Source organism: Apium graveolens, chromosome 8 (assembly GCF_009905375.1).
Source record: "Apium graveolens cultivar Ventura chromosome 8, ASM990537v1, whole genome shotgun sequence".
NCBI lineage: Eukaryota > Viridiplantae > Streptophyta > Magnoliopsida > Apiales > Apiaceae > Apium > Apium graveolens.
In genome coordinates, this window is record NC_133654.1 from 92,675,320 (window position 1) to 92,696,186 (window position 20,867).

Sequence of the window (20,867 nt, forward strand, 5' to 3'; positions counted from 1 at the left end):
CAGAGTGAGAGGCTGAGTTTCTCTCAGGAAAAAGGAGAGGAAAAGAGTAAATCTATGTAAGCTATTTCTTCCAGCTTGGCAAAAGTGAGTGAGTGGAGTCCCACTTTAGTAGGTGAATGTTAGGGTGTGAGGGTGGGAAGCCAAGGGGAGCCCTTGATGAAAGAAAATAGAGAACATGAGAGAAATTCAGGAATTGAAGAATTGGAAGAGCCCATTGTTAGTGAGTTAAGGGATGTCAATGAGACTGAAGAGAAGCAGCTATTTCAGCAAGATTATCAAGTTGTCTTAGACTCTATTTCTTATGAATATGAGGCATTTACTCACCCTGTTCGAGATTATCAAGTTTTGGCTGAATAGGACAATGAGGCTGCTGAGAGAATTCTAAACTTGGTGCACACAACTGCTTCTATGCAAAGGGCCACAGATGCAATCACTGCCATGCCCTCCACAGTTGGTGATGACTTTGATTATCCAACTGGTGGTTCTGAAGATTTGTTTGGGGATGAAGATGATGATGAAGGAGATTTCATGCACATAGGGGGAGAAGCAGGCCCTAGCTCAAGTACAAATACTTCATATTGGATGTTTAGCAAAAAATTTGATGTGCACCATTTCAAATCTACTCTCCTCAACCTAATTTATCAGACTCAAATAGCTATCCAAGCCACTACAGATGCCAACACCGAGAATCTTCTCCAAGCCCGCCTTGAATCTCTTCAATTACACAAAATCCAATCTATCAAGCAAAATCAAGATGTGTCTGAGATCAAGGCAGAGATTGGATATGTCAAAAAGGACATTACTGAGATATTAGAGTCTATGCTTCCTGCCTCAACAATGTTAGATATCAATAGGAAACTCAGGAAAAACTCTAATCTTAATACCAAGGTTGATTCTTTGGATACCAGGCTAAGGACTTTTTAAATTTCTATTACTCAAATCCATCTCTATCAAGCTCAACAGACACTGCTTCTTCAGAAACTAGTGACTGCACAAACCTCAACCTCTACTCAACTTGATGCTATCAAAAAGGGGGAGAAAGACTCTATCATTCCAGTTAGCCAGGGAGAGTCATCTAGTGAGGGGGAGAAAGTGCACAACATACAAGTCAGCAAGGTGATTGTTCCAGCAATTACTCTCTCTAAGCCACCAGCTCTTAATAGCATTGATTTAATCAATATAGCAGCAACTGGATTGGAGCTGAATGAAAAATGGAAGAAGCTGGATTAAAACATCAAAAAGAAGTTTGGTTCAATTGAGAAGTAAGACAAAGTCTTCTCTCATTTATCTCAATTAAGATCAATCTCAACAAATTACATTAGCTTAGGGAACATGGAAAGAGGGCAACCCTCATCAATTAAATCTCCAAATGCCAATGTGATTTTTAAACCCAAGAGAAATTATCCAAAGATTCAGATAAAAATCGATTGGACCTAATGTATGAAACCCCTAAGCCAGATGAGAAGAAGCTGCTTGGCAGGTCTATTGCTTTCTTCAAAGATCCCAGAGATTCAGTTTTAAAGAAGAGAATAGCCAAAATCTACAGAAATGGGAAAATAATCTGTGTGGTGGCTGGACATCCACAGTTTGTAGATGCTAAGAAAGAAGAAAAGGTGAGGCTCAAACAACAACAAAATCAAGCTGCTTTAGATGCCAAGAACCAAGATAAGAAACCTGCAACCACAGATCCTGTAGTGCCCACTGTGACAGATGAGACTCATATTGAAGAAATACAAGCAGAACTAAAGCAGACTAAGAAATCAGATACAAGATCCAACTAAAGAGGAAGCTGGATTTTCATGAAGATAAGGAAGAATACATGCCAACCCAATCTACCACTTCAAGTCAACCAGCCAAACCTACATTGAAAGAGGCCGAATTCAAGGTTAATCTTGACATGAATTTCTATGGTGAACCCATAATTCCCAAGGATGAGCCTATTGATTGGGATAGCCTGCCTCTTCCAGACTTAAACATTCTAATCCAAGACAAGCCAAGAAAGACAAAGAAAAGAGCAATCAAGAAGGTCAAGCCTGTCAGACATCAATCCAAAGTATCAGCCAAACCCAAACCAACTGTCAACAAGGGAGATCAACTCTTAATCTGTGACATCAAAGAATTCTCAGACATCAATCTTTATCTGGATGAGCTAGAGGAAGTTAGAGTTATTAATGCTTATAAACATCTCCCAGAAAGATTAGTCTTCAGGTACAAGGGTGGCAAAGAGATGACTTGGCCCCTTCACAGAATTCTCAATGAATGTTATTTTATTTTGGTGAAAATCTGCTCCTCAATCAAGAAGAACTTTGGGTTCAACATAGTTTCCAAGAAAATGGTGCTAAACAAAATTGAGAAGATAAGGAATAGATGGAGCGATCCAAATGCACTCCCAAGAGTATTAACAATTCCCTTCACTGGAAATAGAGTGCATTTGAGGCCTTACGGGTTGATGGAGTTCAAAGATGAAAAGTGCACCAAAAGATTCTTTAGATTAAAAGATCAGATGAAAATTACAAGCAATGGAACTCTCATGGAGATGCAAGAAATGTTGGATCAGACAAATGAAGATGAATCAGAGTTCTATAGGAAACTCCAACACCAGATTGAAGAAAACAATGTGAAATTGGGAAAGAAGTTCAGACAGTCAAGAAAATAAGCTAAATTTGCTCAGTCTAGAGGAGTACCTTGAAAAAGACCTGTGAGATTCTCTACAAACCTTCCTCTGTATGTTTGTCAATAAATTGTAGCACTTGTTAATTATATCTACTATAATCCAGTTTGTATTCATACGGTGTTTTGTTATCATCAAGTTTCTTTTAATTTATGCCTACAATTCCAGTAGACATAAATTGGGGGAGATTGTTAGGAATATGTTATGTACTTGATGATAAGTTAAACAAAACACTTAGTAGATTTTAATTAGTGATTTTTTATCCTTCAATGGATGATCACTTTAATATCCGTTGAAAAGGTAGCTTATGTTACAATAAGATTAGTAGCACATTTCTGCATACTGTAATGCCTTAGAGAACTAAATGTTGTAAGATGTTTTAAGTCATGTTGACTACTAGATTGATATGCAAGATAGGTTGGCTAATTGTAAATATTAGATTCCTTGTAATCTTGTATAAGTGAAATGGAGTTAATTGATATGAAGATAGTCTCAACGGATGTTTTACAAGGCTTCAACGGATGATCAACTAAAGCTTCAACGGATGATTAACCAGACTCTCAACGGATGATCCAAAAAAGTTTCAACGGATGATCCCACAGAGGTTTAACGGATGATCTAACTGATATTCAAAGGATAAACAAATTCAAAAGGGCAGGTGATAGTGACTTGATAGTCATATGCGTTGATTATATGAAAATGGAATGTGGCAGCCTATTTAGAGGGTTTAGAGAACAAAGAAGAATTTCCATTTTCATGCTAAGCTGAAGATATTCAAAGTTGCTTGATTGAGAAATGAAGGAGCATGAAATTAGACTAGAAACATTTTGTCTTATTTGTTTGTCTTTTTATCATGTAACTTGGTAATATATAAACCATGTGTAGCAAGTGAAACAACATTCAAGTTAGTAAGCAATTACCAGAGAAATAGATAAAGCTACATCTGTAAAATAATTTCTCTGTTCTTTGTAAGTTCAACTTGTAAGAAGCTGTGTGCAAACATTACATCACAGAGTTCTCATATTAATATATATCTCTGGTGTAAAAGTTCAATCCACCAAAAAGTTTTTAAATACTTGTATTTGATTACTTTGTGTTTTGATTTCATCAATTCTTTCATTCCGCACCTTAGCCAAATCAAACACAATTATATATTCATAGTAGAACTGTTCTTAAAATTGAAAAAGGAGCCATAGTTAGATTCAACCCCCCTTCTGTAATTCTTTATTAGATTGTTAGGGAATAACAGAAAATAATGTAATAATATCCCGTCTTTCGAGAATACGAGTTTTATTGATCTATAAAAATGATTATCGTGTCAAAAATTTTGCGCCGGGACTCGTACGGGTCAAACCGTACTCCGGATCGAAAAAGTCAAAACACAAAAAATGTCTGTAACAATCAGATTAGGTTAGGAAGAAGTTTTCCGAAGAGTTTTGGGTTCTAAAAACGCAAAAACGGTTGAAGTTGGACGATTCCCGGGTTTTAAAAAATAGTTTTATAATAATACATAAAATAATTAGTAACTTTATAAATTTTTATAAAATCATAAAACAATCCAAAAATTACCAGAAAAATACCATAATTATCTATACTTTATTATGAACATAGTAAAATTAACATACTCACATTTTATCACACATAAACATCTAAATGTTAATATCAATCATCAGATAATTCAGCAAAAATTCACATAATAATCACATAATAATTATTTATTGATAAAAATAATTACACGCTATGTCCCGGATATTACAGGCATACTATGTGCAAACATGTTATTCCAGTAAGGCATGCTAAATGGCATTTGTGGCATACTAAATGCAGCATAGTAAGGATTTTGTTCAAATGGCAATTAGCAAACTGTGCATTCAAATTGTGTGCAGGCATAACATTCACAGGCATTGTAGGCATGTTAGGAAATGAAAAAGGTGCAGACATGGGTACAGGCATAGCAAGTTTGTAATTAACAGACAAATGATTAACACTACCACATTTCACACTGGTTTTTCTAGGTGTATATTTATTAGGTGTGTAGTTGTTATGTTTTTTACTTCCTACTTTCCCATTTCTATTATTTTTCCTTTTAGATTATGCTATAACCTCTATTTTCTCCAATCGGTCATTCAATTGCTTGATTGACAGATGCCCTGCATTGACTCTCTTGTTCTTTTTCACTTGACTTGTTTCTCCTAGAACAAAGTTCTTGGAAACTGATCCATATCTCTCATTTACTTAGCTAGTTGGGATTTTCTAATTGGCTTTCTTTCACTCAACGGATGTGGTTCCTTGTCTTTCGATGGATAATTCATTTGATCATTCAATGGATAACCTTCATTATTTATCAAATCCACATTCGTTGAGAGTCCGTCTTCAAAGTTAGGATTTAATTTCTTCTTGCTCTTTTTCCAGGCTTCATCACAGAAAGATTCTATACCTTGAACTTTAGTAATTTGAGCATGGACATCTCTAGATGATTTCCATGCCTTAATTACTTCCTGTTCTCGTTCAAGTTGCTTTCTTAATATCTCCTCTTTCCTGAAAGATTCAGTCAGTTCATCTTTGGCAATCTTGCACTCCATCTTCAGTTTCTCAAACTCAACAAATTAAGTTTCTAACATATTGTTTCTTTCACTCAAAAAAAAATTGTTCTCTTTAATTTTAGTTTTTTCTTTAGTGAGAGATTTGATTGTAACATGCAAATGATATAATTCAGTAGACATGTCATTTATAGAAATATTACACTCAGCTTTAGATAAATGTGCTAGGTTAGTGGTAATTACCTGATTACTGGATGAACTGACCTCTGTTTCATCTAATTTGGCCATAAGTGCTAGATTGACATAGTTTGTATCCTCATCCTCCTCGAATCCATCAGCAGCCCAGTTATTTTCCTGAGTTAGAAAAGCCATTTCCTTCTGTTTGAGCAACTCAAAGTATTTCTTTTTGTAATCCTTAGGCTCAAACTTCTTTCTATCAGAATCAGGCTTTCTGCATTCACTTGCAAAATGACCACACAAGCCACACTTCAAACATTTAAATTTTGACTTGTCAACCATGTTTCTGTTTGGCTTGGATGCTCCAAAATTCTTCTTATATTTGAGCTTGGAAAACCTTCTAGATAGAAAAGCAAGATGCTCATCTATGTCATCCATATCATCTTGACTAAGATGGTCTTCATGTTCAGCTACTAGCCCTTTTCCTTTGCCTTCACAAACTCTAGGGTTTGGTGCAGATTCCACAGCTTCTACCTTTATCTCTTTCTCTCTTTCTTGCTCAGCAACAAATGCAATGGATCCTCCTTTCTTACTTCATTTCTCCAGCTTCTCATCTTGCTCTATTTCAAGCTCATAGGTATTTAGAATCCCATCCAGTCTGTCTAAGGTAAATTCCTTGTAATCTTGAGAGTTTCTTAGTGAGACTGTCATAGGCTTCTATTCATTTGGTAGAGGTCTAAGGAATTTGAGGTTTGAGTCCTTTGTCTGATAGACTCTTCCATGTAGCTTTAGAACATTTAGCAGTTTTTGATACCTACTAAAAATTTCAGTAAGTGACTCACTTTCTTCACTATGGAAATGCTCATACAACTGAATCAAGAGTTGCATTTTGTTTTCCCTTACTTGCTCAGTTCCATCACATATAACCTAAATTGTATCCCAGACATCCTTAGCAGTTTTGCAATTGATGATGTTGTTAAACATGTCACAATCAACACCATTAAACAAAATGTTCATGGCCTTCGTATCCTTATGAACTTGCTTAATATCTGGATCAGACCATTCTGCTCTAGGCTTTGGGATAGATGGCTCATTTTATATTCTTCATGTGGACCTTTCTTATAGGGACATGTGGACCTTTCTCAATATAGTCCACATATTATTTATATTGAAAGAGGATATACAAATGCATTTTCACCTTCCAGTGGTGATAATTGTCTTTGTCCAGAAATGAAATATATACTCCAACATCTTTTCTCCTCATCTTGTTAGTTGTTATGATCTTTAATGTAACAGCCCAAATCTGGGGTCAAAATTTGGTGTCACTAAACAAATTTTACATAATATAAAATGATATAAAATTATCCCTTACTACCGGATCGTTTACAGGATATGGTATGAAACAAGAATCTAACCTTCTAAATTTACAACAACTGAAATACAAGTTTAAATACCTTTGTACTAATTCCCTTGTCTTATTTTCTAACATCTTTATCCTCTTGCAGCGGAGATCTTTCTAACTTCTGTTGTCTATTAAAAACTATTCACTTTTGTCCTCATTCGTTTCTGAAAGAAATAAGAATTTACAAAGCAAGAATGAGCCAAAAATGCTCAGCAAGTAAGTAACTGATTTCTAAGTACCAATAACAAAAGAAAATTTTTCGGACAAAATTTTAAATAATTTATAACCATTTCTATTTATTGGAAGTAGTTGAGCGAGTAAACATTGGCCATTACTAGCCTTTAATTTATAAATCAAAAGTGACGAGCAATTCCCCAATTCATCTCCTGAATCACGGTTTTGTCCGGTTTTGGAATTATAAAACTTGTCGAAAGGGAATGTCATTAATGGCGATCAACAATGAATTAGACTTGACACTAGAGTAACGTTCACACTCATACCTTGCTGATCAGTCAGGATATACTGTAGATCTATACGTACTTGTATCGATCCATTCGGGTACCCAGGCACTATGGCCCAAAGGTCCGGTCTATCCCCGGCCCATAGGATTCAGATTATCACTGGCCCTTATAGTAACCATCCAGCCCGTAGAGTATTTTGATGTCAAATCATATGATTTCAAAACATCCCGATCCAGGGTTCGCAAATAACCCGAAATAATAGGTATTTGCTCAGGAAATCAATTGATAATATAGGAACAATAATGAAAGGTACATGCATAACTATGAGTAATTGCAGCAAAATATAGAACATTTAACTATTCTGAACTTAGAATAGGAGTGGAGTATTTGCAGTATATTTCTAGAAAAGTTGAGAATACTTGCAGATAGGGGCACACACGCGCCACCAACTCGACGGAGCGGCAAAGGGCGGTGAAACAGCGGTGCTTACCAGGAACGAGCAACCGAGAAGGAGAAGAAATCGAAGGGAACAAGGAATAAGAGAGATTAGAGGAGAAAGAGAGATTCGAGAGGAGCAGAGAGATGAATCGAGAGAGAGAGAGAGAGAGAGAGAGAGAGAGAGAGAGAGAGAGAGCGGCGAGATGAGAGAGAGAGAGAGAGATGGTTGAGACCATCTGTGGAAAGAGAGAGGAACAGGGAATAAAATTAATTGGATTTATCTCGATTATTTCATTTCTTATCTAAATCTGACACCACACTCAAAATTTAAACGATATTTTTTGCGGACAAAATAAATCGATGTAATTCCAATTAAATCTCAAAATTCCCAAAATAATTAAAACTAATAATATACAAAAATTTTAAAATTTATAAATCAATTTGGGACCAAGCAACCGTCCCGTATTTTGCAAATTGACGAATAGATGTGCGGGTAAATAAAAGCCGAAAAACTTTTGAAATAATTTTAAAATTCTCGAAATATTCCAAACCTAATAAAATATGAATTTCGTAATTTTTGAAGCGTTTCTAAATTTAATATTGAATTTACACTTTAATATCCTTAGAAAATCATTTTGGAATAAATAATTGATAAAATATTATTTTTTAAATTTTATTAACTACCGAAAATAATTATTAAAATTATAAAACCATAAAAATAATTTTAGAGACAATTTGAATATTTATGAAAATAAAGTTTTAATAAAATCACTATAAAAGCAAAACAAATCATACGGCTCAATAATTAATTATACAAATAATCTTCGTACCCAACCAATCAAACACAATTAATAATATGGCAACACATAGCTAACAGAACCATCACATATTTTATTTATTTAAAAATTTCAAAATTACACATATATATCGGATCCGAAATAGATTACTTAGCCGCTAAGTAACTATAAAAATGATACAATTTGAAACCAGATTTTGGGTAATTATCAAAATCGATCTTCTTATAAAACTCTTTAAACAAAAACAAAGCAATAAGGTCCCGTCATTCGAGAATACAGGTTTTATCGATTTATAAAATGATTAGCGTATCAAAAATTTTACCCCGGGACTCGTACGAGTCAAACCGTACCCCAGATCGCAAAAGTCAAAACACGAAAAGTGTTCAGAATAATCAGATTAGGTTAGGAAGGAGTTTTCCGAAAAGTTTCAGGTTGTAAAACACCAAAATGGTTGAAGTTGGACGATTTCTAATTTTATAAAGTAATTTTATAATTACTCGAAACTAATAATTATTAATTCTATAAATTCTTATAAAATCATATAATAATCTAAAAATTGCCACAAAAATACCAAAATTATCTATACTTGATTCTGGATAATTAAAAAATAAATATCCTAGTTTGTCATATATAAACACTCAAATAGTAGTATCAATCATCAGATCATTCACCAAAATTCACGTAATAATCACATAATAATTATTTATTAATAAAAATAATTACACGATATCCCGGATATTACATCCTTCCCCTTTTAAAATGATTCTCTACTCAGAATCATACTAAGGAACAGATAATGATACTTATCAAGTATCTCACCTATAATTTCTCAGATTGATTTCTTACCCAAATAACTTTTCCATAAGCTTAACTCATCACTTTAGTCACTACTCAACAGTCTCCTATTAATATCAAAAGCTATTAGTTGTTCATGCAACTTGACTTAGGTCTCTACTTTATACATACAGAACTAAATTACTGTTCCTGGTTATACACATATATGCATGTCTCACGAACTTGTTATACCTGTGACAACAAGGCCAACTCATTCATAATTTTTCTACTTATCTTACTGTCTCAAAGGACTAACTAAATTTACACTAATCTTATTTTCTTTCTAATTCTAATGTTTCATGCTCATGAGTGCTTCCTACTTTCACCGACTGTTTTACTTCATTTTCCACATCTCTCTTTGTTTAATTAGCCTGGCATGTGATCACTTCCAATCGTATTCGAGACCCTTTAATTGATCTTCTATACTTTTTATCCATCTAAATGGCATACTGATCCCATGGCGTCTTCGGTTTCTAAACTTCCTAAATAAATTCCAGAATGTAGAATTGAAGTGTTAGATATATATGATAATGTCATGACTAATATGATTTGTGTTTAGTTTTCAGATCTTACTTAACAGGACAAATCAGTACTTAACTCGAAATTAGTACTTATACTGAAGTCAGAACTTAAGATATCAGAACTTAAGTTGTCAGAACTTAAGTTATCAGGAGATATTTATCAGGAGATAATATCAGGACTTAAGGAGACTTTCAGATAAGGAAGGCGTCTGATTGAAAGGAAAGAAGATCAAGAAAAATGCAAGAAGAGATATGCATAAAGAAGGAATTCTATGAAGAATTGAATACTTGGAAGAAAAGATAACTAGTTGATATATTTTAGGAAGCAGAATTATATTCCATATCAATTAGAATTTATCTTGTAATTGTGTAGTATATAAACACAGACATAGGGTTTACACTATATGTGTTATTGTAATCAAAGTTATTATTCATTGTAACCCTAGCAGCTCTCGTGATAATTTATTCATCACTGAGAGAGGACAGTTCCATATTGTAACAGAGTTTATTGTATTAAATAAAATCTATTTTCTGTGTTCATATATTCGATTTGATTGTGATATACACTGTATTCAACCCCCTTCTACAGTGTGTGAGACCTAACAAGTGGCATCATAGCAGATCTGTTAACACACAAACAATTTAAGATCCAAAAACAATCATGTCTAAAGAAGAACAAACTCCAACCAAGCCCACCAAAACTGAAGAACCTCCAAAGACTCAAATCCATAATCGATATGAGACTATTAGAATTCCCATACTGAAACCATCTGAATATCCCATATGGAAGGTGAGGATGTCTATGTTTCTGGAAGCTACAGATCCAGAATACCTTGACAGAATCAATGAAGGACCACACAAGCCAACCAAACTCTCTGTTATAGTTGCAGGTGAACCAGCAAAGTCTGTTCCAAAGGAGAAGAGTGATTACACTGCTGAAGATATCTCATCGATTGCTAAGGATGCTAAGGTACGACACTTGCTGTATAGTGCCATTGATAATGTCATGTCAAACAGGGTAATAAACTGCAAGACTGCAAAGGAGATATGGGAAGCCTTGGAGACAAGATGCCAGGAAACTGATTCAATTAAGAAGAACAGGAAGACTATACTCACTCAAGAGTATAAGCACTTTGACTCAAAACCTGATGAGTCATTGACTGGTTTATATGACAGATTTGTCAAACTCTTGAATGATTTGTCACTAGTTGACAAGGAATATGATCTTGAAGATTCAAACCTTAAATTCCTGTTAGCTCTTCCTGAAAGTTGGGATTTGAAGGCCACCACTATAAGAGACAACTATAATCTTGAAGAAACAACTCTTGATGAAATTTATGGGATGCTCAAGACTCATGAACTTGAGATGGAACAAAGAAGCAAGAGGAATGGAAGAAAGTCAAGGATAGTTGCTCTAAAGGCTGAGGAGGAATCCCCCAAAGTAGCTGCCTCAAGAAAAGGCAAAGGAAAAGCTCTCATCACAAAGTCTGATACTGAGTCATCAAGTTCTGATAGTGATAATGACTCAGAAACTGAAAGCTTACCTGAGATAGATGCCGATGAAGAGATGATAAAGCTGTGTGCTCTTATGGTGAAAGGAATCACAAGGATTGCATACAGGAAATTCACAAAGGGAAAGAAATTTTCCAGGAAAGGTGCAAGTTCTGATAAGAAGGGTTTCAGAAAATCTGAAGGCAAAGGAGGAAAGTCTGACAGAGGAGATTACTCAAATGTCAAGTGCTATAATTGTGGTGAGAAAGGCCACATATCTCCTGATTGCAAGAAAGTGAAGAGTGACAAAGGCAAAGCTCTTGTCACAAAGTAGAAAAGCTGGACAGACACTTTAGATTCTGAAAGTGAGGTGAACTATGCCTTGATGGCAAATGTTTATAGCAGTTCTGATAATGCTGAGTTAAAGGTACCTCAAACTACTTATGCCTTTCATACTGATGATATTACTGAGTTGAGAAGATATCTTAAAACCATGTTCATTAGTTATAGAGATCAAACTTTAACATGTGAAAGATTAACTTCTGAAAATCTTGCTTATAAAAAGAGGAATGATTATTTAGAAAAAAGGTTAGTCATTTTCCATCAAACTCAGAAAGATAGAGATGATGCCTTTTATGTTAGGGATTAAGTACTTAAAATAAATGAATATCTAAAAACTGAGTTAGAAAAGGAAAGATAGATTATCAGGACTTGGACTAACTCTGGTAGAACAACTCAGAATTTGTTAAGTAGTGGAAACTGGAAAGAAGGCTTAGGTTATGGAGATGATAAGAATGATAAGGTAACTGTAGAAATTGAGCCTATAGTTGTTAAACAAAAGCCAAAGGTAAATCCTGTTAAGTTTGTAGCTGTAAAGTCTAATATTGATAAATCAGAAGTTAAAGAGAAATTAACTTCTGACAAACCAAAACAGGATAAGCCAACTGAAGTTAACATAGGCTTAATGACAAAGAAGCAGCTTAAGCATAAGCTGAAAGATGTTAAGAATGTAAACAAGGTAAAGCTCCCTAGGAAAAATAGGAATGGAAAGGAAGGTGCGAATAAAAGTAATGATTATAAGCCTGTTCCTAGTGCTCCTAGAAATAAATGTTATAACTGTGGAAATTCTAACCATCTGGCTTCTTTTTGCAGGAAAAATAAGAACCTAAACTCCTTACCTTCAAAATCAGGAGTTAAGAGTCAGTCTGTTAGATATAGGCCACAAAATCCTTGTTTTCATTGTGGTAGTTTATGGCATTCCATTTATACTTGTAAGGAATATCATAGTTTGTACTATGATTATTATCAAATAAAACCTTCTTTAAAGAAAGTTAGCATTATTCCTTCTAGTATAAGTTCTGATGCAAAGTCTGATAGTGTAAATGTTGATAAGAAAAATGTTAACATAAACTCTGATGCTAAATCCGGTGCAAATGTTAACAAACTTAATAAGGCCAGAGGATCCAAGCAAGTCTGGGTCCTTAAAACTAATCATTAGTGGTCTTTGTGATTGCAGGGCAACAGGAAAAACATCCTAGTTCTGGACAGTGGATGTTCAGGACATATGACTGGAAATAAAGCCCTGCTATCAGACTTTGTGGAGAAAGCTGGCCCAAGTGTTTCTTATGGAGATGGAAACATGGGAAAAACTTTGGGATATGGCAATATCAATCTGCGGAATGTCATCATTGAAAAAGTAGCTCTAGTCTCAGGACTTAAACACAATTTGCTGAGTGTTAGTCAAATCTGTGACAGAGGTTATCAAGTGGATTTCTTTGAAGAACACTGTGAAGTTGTAAGCAAATCTACAGGCAAAGTTGTTCTGAAAGGATACATGCATGGTAACATTTATGAAGCCAAGCTTTCAACAAGTACTGATGGTTCTGCAATCTGTCTCTTAAGTAGAGCATCAATTGAAGAAAGCTGGAATTGACACAAGAAACTCTCTCATTTAAATTTCAACAATATAAATGAACTAGTCAAGAAAGATATTGTGAGAGGTTTGCCAAAATCAGTATTTGCTCCTGATGGCCTTTGTGATTCCTGTCAAAAGGAAAAAAAAAAAGAAAATCTCCATTCAAGAGCAAGACTAAATCTTCAATTCTTGATCCTTATCACCTACTACATGTTGATCTATTTGGTCCAGTGAATGTCATGTCTATTGCAAAGAAGAAATATGCTATGGTCATAGTGGATGAGTTCACCAGATACACATGGGTGTATTTCTTGCACACAAAAAGTGAAACTGCATCTATCTTGATTGATCATGTCAAACAACTGGATAGAGTGGTTAAAGACTCTGTGAAAATCATAAGAAGTGATATTGGCACTGAGTTCAAGAATTTGATTATGGAAGAGTTCTGCAAAGACCAAGAATCAAGCAGGAATTCTCTGCTCCTGGAACTCCACAGCAAAATGGAGTTGTTGAAAGAAAGAATAGAACTCTCATTGAAGCTGCATGAACTATGCTTGATGAGGCAAAGTTACCAACCTTTTTTTGGGCTGAAGCTGTGCAGACTACTTATTTTACTCAAAATGCAACACTCATTAACAAGCATGGAAAGACACCATATGAGATGGTGAAGAAAAAGAAGCCAAATCTGAAGTATTTTCATGTATTTGGATGCAAGTGTTTTGTTCTTAAGACTCATCTTGAACAGCTATCCAAATTTGATCTAAAAGCTGATGAAGGAATTTTTATTGGATATCCACTTTTCACAAAAGCCTTTAGAGTCTACAATTTAAGAACAAGGGTTGTCATGGAATCTATCAATGTCTCTTTTGATGATAAGAAGATTACAGGACTTGAAGATTTCAATGATCATGATCAGCTGAGATTTGAGAATGAAATTTTAAATTCTGATACTGTAAATCCTAACAGTCTAAATCCTGATACTGCAAACTCTGATGGATTAAATTCTGATGTTATTGAAACTGTGGTGACTACGCCAAAGGAAGATGCACCTATGCAGGGGGAGCATACTGAAGATACAACCACATCTCAAGAAGCATCAGAATCTACAACTGGCTCTTCAAGTTCTTATTCATCAAGTTCTGATGGGCCAAGTTCTGATAATTCTGGGAACTCCAATTTTGAAGGATCCAACTCAGAGAGCATAATTTCAGGGGGAGCATCAGAAAAGGTTGATGAAGACAGCATGGATCATGGGGGAGCATCCAGTTCTAGAGAAAACCTTCCATCTGCAAGGAAGTGGACTAAAGCACATACACCTGACTTAATTATCGGAAATCCTGATGCAGGTGTCAAAACTAGAACAGCTTCATCAAATGAATGTCTCTATCACCATTTTCTTTCTCAGACTGAACCAAAGAAAGTGGAAGAAGCTCTTTAAGATGCTGATTGGGTGCAAGAAATGCAGGAAGAGTTAAATGAATTTGAAAGAAATAAAGTCTGGAACCTAATGCCAAGACCAAAGAACAGATCTGTAGTTGGTACAAAGAGGGTGTTCAGAAACAAAACTAATAGTGATGGCATAATTACAAGGAATAAAGCAAGGCTGGTTATAAAAGAATATTCTCAACAGGAGGAAATTGATTATTATGAAACATTTGCACCAGTTGCTAGATTGGAAGCCATAAGGATATTTTTGGCTTATGCTGCTCACAAAAAGTTTACAGTCTTTCAAATGGATGTAAAAAGTGCTTTTCTTAATGGAGAATTAGAAGAAGAAGTGTATGTTGAACAACCTCCAGGTTTTGTAGATTCAAATTTCCTAATCATGTCTACAGACTTGACAAAGCACTTTATGGCCTTAAGCAAGCTCCAAGAGCACGGTATGAGACATTAGCTTAGTTTATTCTGGAAAGTGGATTTAACAGAGGGACTATTGACAAAACACTGTTTTATCTCAACCATGAAAAGGACTTACTTTTGGTGCAGATATATGTTGATGATATCATTTTTGGTTCTACAAATGACCGACTTTGTAAAAGGTTTGCCAAGCTAATGCAATCAAGATATCAAATGAGTATGATGGGAGAACTTAGCTATTTTTTGGGCCTTCAAGTCAAGAAGAATGAAGAAGGAACTTTTATTTGTCAATTTAAGTACACCAGAAATTTGTTGAAGAAATTTGGAATGCAAGATTGTTCAAGTGCATCCACTCCAATGGCCACTGCAACAAAATTGGATAAGGATACTGGTACATCAGTAGATATTACGGATTACAGAGGTATGATTGGCTCACTACTCTATCTAACTGCAAGTAGACCTGATATCATGTATGCTACCTGTCTTTGTGCAAGATTTCAAGAAGATCCAAGAGAACCTCACTTAACAGCTGTGAAAAGAATTTTCAAATACCTTTAGAGTACAGCTGATCTGGGATTGTGGTATCCTAGAGAATCAGACTTTAAGCTAATAGGTTACTCAAATGCAGATTTTGTAGGATGCAAAATTGACAGCAAAAATACAAGTGGAAGCTTCCAATTTCTTGGAGGCAGATTAGTTTCTTGGTTTAGCAAGAAACAGAAGTCAATTTCCACATCAACTGCAGAAGCAGAGTACATTATTGCAGGAAGCTGTTGTGCACAGATTCTTTGGATGAAGAATCAGTTACTGGATTATGGGTTAACATATTCTAAAATCCCTATTTACTGTGATAATCAAAGTGCTATTGCTATGACAGGTAATCCAGTTCAATACTCAATGACAAAGCACATCAGTATTAGGTACCACTTCATAAGGGAACATGTGGATGACGGTACAGTGGAATTGCATTTTGTCCAACAGATCAACAACTAGCAGATATCTTCACAAAACCACTATGTGAAGCAACCTTTACAAGATTGGTAAATGAACTTGGAATGGTTTCAGGTTCTTTTTCTAAATCTGCTTAGTTTATGTGCTGATACATCAGACTTTATGATCAGTATTTATAGATATTACTATCTTTGTGAATTATGTGCCTAAATTGAAAATTTTCTTAAATGCTGATTGTTGTCTGATGTGAATTTCTAAACTCTGATAATGATATGAATGTTTCTGTGACTATTCAATCCAATGAGGATAATTGTGCTAGATGCTGAACTAGTATTCTTTAATATACTAAAGATCCCATGTCTGAAGTAATTGTTTATGTGGAAATCTCTTAACACAAACAAATTCTGATATTGAGTTTAGTTGGAGTTTACTTTATGTATCTTATTATTAAGTCAAAAACTAGAATAGTGCTTCTTATCTGTTAAGTTCTGATGTTAGTAAATCTGATGGATGTACTAAGTGCTGATAAGCCTCACTTATCAATAGAAAAGAAAAGAAATAAAAATCAGGTACTCCTTTGAGATCTAGAGTAAAAAATGTGGAAAGGAAGACCCAAGTGCATTGTTGGTATTAAGTGATATGCATTATAAAAGAAAAATAAAGTTTTCTTGGTGACTTTTCACATTCTCTGATTACTGGAGAAATACTCTGATAATAGCATAAATTCTAATAAGCAGTTGTGACTCACTTACACTGAGAAGCCACTGTAAAAAGGAATTTCAAAAGATGCATAAAATAAGCACAAAACAGTTGAGGTGGACTCATGCATGAACTCATTCTATAGTAGACTTCAGAATAATGATATATTTTAAGCAAAGTTCTTAGTTATGCCTTATTTCTAAGATGTACTGAAGTGAATCAGACTTTACTCTTTGTCTGATATTTAGCTTAATGCACACACATACACTCCATATGAATGATGAAAATTACTATGGTGATAAATGTTATTTTGGATGAACAGTTTAAGTGTCAGTTGCATAAATTTTGAGGACAAGTTCTGATGGAAGTTCTGATGATTAAGTTCTGATGTACCCATATCAGTATTTGTGTGAAGAATTACAGGAATAAACATTCACTTTTGGAGTTAAGAAGCCATATTCTGATGACTTTTAAATTCTGATAATAATCAAGTTCTGATGCTGACGTGGCAGTATTTATTTACTTGGTTTATTTTTGGTCATTACCTCAACGGTCATATTTATTTTGAATATTGGTTTATGTGAGATAAAGAAGTAATAATCATTTGTTTAGTGAGAATATTTTTTTTTAAAACTGAACGTGCAAAGTCATAATTGCTTATTTACCGTGCCCATTAACTTTTTCCTTAACTGCTGCATGTTTGACAGGTGTATTGGTTTGTTCCACTCCTCATTAACTGCTGTAACGTGGGTTGTCTAAGTAAAAGAGATAAAAGATTTTCAAATCTTTATCTTTTATTCATATTTTTATACTATTTCACTCTCTCTCTTTTCTTATTCTCTCACATTTTTTGACGGTTCACTATAAAGACATTTTAACAAACAGCGTTCAGGCAAACAAGTTTCTCACTTATTTCTGATGGTGCCCAAGGATTTAATTGTTGATGGAGCCAAGTTTGTACCAAATAACTATGCTGCAATCTTGAACAAGGCTGAAGCTCCATCAGATTTGCACTTTGTGCAAGATATCTTAGCAATTAGTGAAATTGGGTATGCTTTGACCCAACCTCAAACCATTTCAAGCCAACAAGTACTGACGTTTTGTCGGAATGGGATTTTTGATGATGGTGGTGCTACTGGTACTCCAAGCATTGTATTTGAAGTAAATGATTTTGAACATGTAGTTACACCTGGGGCAGTTCGCAAAGCTCTCCACTTACCAGAAGGCTGTTCATTCTCAACAGTGGAGAACCCTGTTCTACAGCAGCTTATGGCCAGTTTGGCTTATGAGAAAAGTTTGGGAAAGCTTGGGCAACTGAAAAGAGCAAATATCAGGAAAGAATAGAGCTTTTTCTTTGATTGCATCACTAAAGCATTTGCCAATAAATGCTCCAACTTTGATGTTATTCCAATCATGAGTCAGCAAATCGGGTATGCTCTTATTCATCAAACTCACTTTGATTTTGCAAGTGTTGTGCTAGGTTTCATAGGGGATAGGATGACAGAGGATAGGAATGTAGTATACTTTGCTAGATTCTGTCATCTTATATATACTTTTTGTTGTGCTGATGAACCCCGACCTACCACTGATTTAATTCCACCCTTTAAGCTTGCAAAAAGGGCTTTTAATGATTTATTAAATGCTGACATTAAGAAACAAGTGATTAGACCCTTACAAATACCTCAGTTAGTGAAACATATACTGGTAAATGTTGATCCTCAAACCTACACATCTGTTTACCCTAATGTTCAACCCACATCCCAGCCACCAGAACAGCCATCAGAACATACCACATCTATACAAACAACTCAAACCTCTCAACCTTAACCTACTCAACCCTCAATCAGGACACATTTTAAACCATCACAGTCATCTTAACCTTTAGCACATCCTGTGAAGCCTTCATCTTCCAAACCCAAGAGGACTAAGACAGTACTTCAGACTCAATAGAAGAGAAGGAAACTTGTTCTGAGAGATGAGTCAGATAATGAGGAACAGGTTCCCATGTCTGAACATGTTGTAGTAGAAGCTGAGAAGATCTCTTCTCAGAAAGACACTGTAATTGGGAGTTCTAGGCCTCTCAAAAGGCTTAGAAAGCTAAGTCCTGATGATAAAGCTCCTACAGTGTCTCCACCCTTGAAGAAAATGAAAAAACAAAGAGCTCACAGGGACACAGTTGAGTCAGAATCAGAAGATGAGGAAGCAGCTAAGGAAGGGGGTCAGGAATCTCTGATCCCAACAGAACCAATTGTTATTGAATTACTTCCTTCAGCACAACCAGAAACTGCTCAAAACAGAGTGCCTACTCCTCCTGTGTCACCTATAATTGAACAAGTACATACTGATGACCCAGGTACAAGTGCTGAGATTGATATTCATAACTTGATTGTGCCTAAGGTTTTATACTTAGAAGCTCCACCAACTCAAATCACTCCACCAACAACACCAATTCTAGAAGCTGATTTTAATGAAGATATTCCTACTACACCAATTCTGAATCTGGATGATGAAAATTAGATTTTAGGTGGGCATCAAGGTTTTGCTATTGATCAGAACTTAGTGGGAGATCAGCACTTAGAGGATGATGTTGAAGCCTCAATAGCCTCTCATACTATTCTTTTATCAGAGGATGCTGATGATGCTGATTCTATAACAACTGATGCTGCTAATGCTGAACTTACTGGTGAAGCTGCTGCCAATGTAGATGTTGATGCAGCCGGTCCATCTGGATATGCTCCTCAACAAGCTCCAAACAAAGCTGAATTAATCAAGAAGTTTGTTAGAGAAGATGCACCAGTACCTTGGAGTGAAACTCCTAGAGGAAGGGAGTGGACTAAGGAATGGAACAAAGTTGATTTTGTTCCTACTTCAAACATACTTGCTGAGCACTTGGTTACAGCTGATGAGATGCTAGTCAATCATGATTTCAAGACACAGCTCAGAGTTACTGCACTAAGTACAAGGCACCTTCAAGGTCAACAACCTGTAACTCAGGCCAAGGTAGACAAGATTCAAGAATCTATAAATCAGCAAGATATGCTTGTCAAGTTGGACAAGAAAAGGTTTTTCAAACCTACCTTTGACAGAATTGAGTACATTGAGAAAACTCAGGAGAAGCAACAGGCTCAGATTGATGTAATTTTGAAGATTCAAGCTTCTCATCAAAATCAACTCAATGAGATCCAATCCTCAGTGGAATTGCTTGTCTCTCTTCTTTTACCTGCTGATGCCAAAAAGGGGGAGAAAGTAATTAAGTCCAAATGCAAAACTGTTAAGATACTGAAGGGAAAGGATGATGAAAAAGATGACCAGGGAAACTTTGGAATGGGTGGAGGTCATGGTCAAGGTAAAGGTTTTTCATCAAGAAAAGCTGGAACTACAAGTCAAAGAACAAGTTCTGATACTAGGAGAAAAATAAGTTCTGATACTGGTAAAAGGATAAGTTCTGATGAACATCTGGAACTTGATGAGGAAATTTCAAGATAGTTATTTCTGAAAGAAAGTCCAGGAATGGACTTTGAGATTCTAAAGGAAGAAGAAGCTAGACTTAAGTTAGAAAAAGTCAACTCCAAATCTAAAGCTTCTATTGTTGAAAAGGAACTTCCTAAGGCTAAAGGCATTGTGATAAAAGAAAGGATAAATCCTGAGGCAACTAAAGCCAAATCACAAGTGGAGATAGATCCAAGGTCCAAGGGCAAAGAAAAAGTTGATGAACCTGTAAAGGTTTAGGTGCCATTCATGGATGAAAAAATATCTGATGAAGATGTTAGTCTTACTCTGATAAAAATGAATATTTCTCAAACAACCTCTGACATGGCTCATGTTATTCAGGGTCAAGATATAGTAAGTTCTGATATGACAGTGAAGCAAGCAACCTCTGACATAACTCAAGTTGGCTTGATATCAGAAGATAAGGAAAAGGAAACCTCTGACATTGCTCATGTTAAACCTTCAAAGTTACTCCTACCAGAATTCACCAAAGCTAAACAGACTCAATCTTTGAAGACTGCAACAAGTGGTTTTGAAGCAAGAGTTGTTACAAGAAAAGAAGCAAGAGATAAATCTCGATTGGGTAGTGCTGATGATAGAAGAATACAGAACACAACAAATGAT